Source organism: Oratosquilla oratoria, chromosome 25, assembly GCF_046742065.1.
Source record: "Oratosquilla oratoria isolate Oo_2021 chromosome 25, ASM4674206v1, whole genome shotgun sequence".
In the NCBI taxonomy this organism is placed as follows: Eukaryota; Metazoa; Arthropoda; class Malacostraca; order Stomatopoda; family Squillidae; genus Oratosquilla; species Oratosquilla oratoria.
Genome location: NC_134801.1, coordinates 30,290,443 through 30,292,942, shown reverse-complemented (window position 1 = coordinate 30,292,942; position 2,500 = coordinate 30,290,443).

The window sequence follows — 2,500 nt, the reverse complement described above, 5'->3', positions numbered from 1 at the left end:
TTGGGAGTTCTAATCAGGATGGCTAAGGGTATCAGCAAAAATATTCTCTGAACCCTTAGTATGATTGATCTTGAGGAGGTATTTTTGGAGAAACAAGGACCAACGTAACAGCCTCCTATTACTGTTCTTGTTCCGTTCAAGGAATAGTAGTGGATTATGGTCGGTAAATACTAGTAAGGGGGTCGAGCTGGGTTGTACGTAGCATTCGAACTTAGCAGGGCTGAGATGATGGACAGTAGCTCCTCGGTGGTTGAATATTGCCTCTGGTGCTGGTCTAGTTGGGCCGAGTGGTATGTGGCAGGATGCAAAATCCCGTCGTGTTCCTGGAGAAGAGCGACTCCGACGGCTTGATCACTTGCGTCCGTCTGTAGAACGAAGAGGACGTCGAAACTAGGTGAACGCAGAACTGGATCCTGCGTGAGGAAGGTTTTTAAGAGCAGGAAAGCGTTCTGACATTCCGAAGTCCAGGAATAAGGTATGGAGCAGCTTGTCGGGTGAGGGGTAAGGCTACCTGTGAGAAGTTTGGACTAAACCTTCGGTTATATCCGGCCATACCCAAAAAACGCCTGAGTGCTTTCCGAGTAGAGGGAGTCGGGTAGTCGAGAATAGCCGAGACGTTGGCTCGTTTCGGCCGGACGACGCCTTGTCCCACCTCGTGTCCCAAGTACGTCACCGTAGCTTGTGCGAAGATGGTCTTGGGAAGCTGGACGGTGAGGTTGGCTTCTTCCATTCGGGACATTACGACATCTAGTAGATGTACATGGTTCTGCCAATTAGGGTAATATATTACTATATCCTCTAAATATACAGCTACCCGATCAATGTCCTGTAACTGGCAACTCATGATACGTTGGAACGTAGCCGGACTATTACGTAACCCAAACGGCATGACGGTGTATTCAAAGAGTCCAAAGGGAGTGATGAATGCAGAGATGGGACGAGCTTGTGGAGCCAAAGGAATTTGATAATAACCTTTAGTGAGGTCAATTTTAGTAATAAACTTGGACTGTCCCACCTTGTCAATTAAATCGTCGACCCGAGGAAGAGGGTAGGCGTCAGGGATGGTAACTGCATTGACTCGTCGGTAGTCCGTACACAGTCGTGTTTGTCCGTTTTCTTTGGGGACTAGGACGCACGGAGAAGCCCACGGAGAATTACTGGGAACTGCTAAGCCGTGCTGCACGAGATAGTCGACCTCTTTCTTCATTACCAGCTTCTTCAGGGGATGTAATCGGTACGGGTGTTGGTGGCTAGGAGAAGTTCCTGGATACAGTTGAATCTCATGGGACGTCAGGTTACAACGGCCAGGATTGTCTCGGAACAAGGATCTGTGACTAGAAATAATTTCAGAAATCTCTTTAGTTTGGTCAGTATTCAAGTGGTTATGGTACAAAGGTAGGTTGTTCAAGATGTCACTGTTGCTGCCGACTGTGGGAGGATCGAAATGTGGCATCGTTGGTTCTTGGACCAGTGGGCGGTCGGTTGACATAGGCATTTTATTGTTGCAGTGATTTAGAGAAACCAATGGTTTGACTGAACTGTCTAGTGGTACTTTGGCAAGGTATGGTTTGAGCAAGTTGACACGAACAAGTTGAGTTGTCTTGCGTCTGTCAGGGGTTTCTAGTACGTAATTACATTCTGACATCTTTTTCTGAATTTTATAAGGACCATGGTATTTAGCTTGAAGAAGTTGTCCAGAGATGGGAATGTACGCAAGAACCATATCTCTTACGAGATTTCTGATCAAAACTAACTCATTTTACTCTGCGCACGCTCAAGGTTCTTCTGGGCAAAGGAATGGATTCTTGTTAGGTTATCCTTAAGGGAAACAATATACTGGTTAACAGACTGTCAAGGTGATGTAGGAGAAGATATGATATGGTCCTTGATTACCTCGAGGGATCCCCTTACTTTCCTTCCATATAACAATTCAAAGGGAGAAACACCTAAAGCTTCAGATGGTGTTTCACGGAGCGTAAATAGAAGGAAAGGCAATCCATCATCCCAATAACGGTCCTCCTCGTAACAGAACTTAGGTAGCATATTTTTTAACGTTTGATGACATCGTTCTAGAACTCCTTGACTGGCGGGGTGGTACGCTGTAGACAGAGACTGTTTGACATTTGGTTCCTTGAGAACTTGGGTAAAGAGATTGCTAGTGAAATTGGAACCTCTATCTAATTGTATTTCCTCAGGAATACCAAAGGAAGTAAACATGTGAGTTAAGCACTTAATTACACTCTTGGCAGAAATATTCTTTAAAGGAAAAGGTTCAGGGCGCCTGGTAGTGGGACAAAGAACTATTAAAATGTACTGGTTACCTTTCTTGGTCTTGGGCAACGGGCACACTATATCAATCACCAGCTTCTCAAAAGATTCACCAGGTACTTTAATGGGTTGAATGGGATACATACATATACATATATATATATATATATATATATATATATATATATATATATATATATATATATATGTGTGTGTGTGTGTGTGTGTGTAT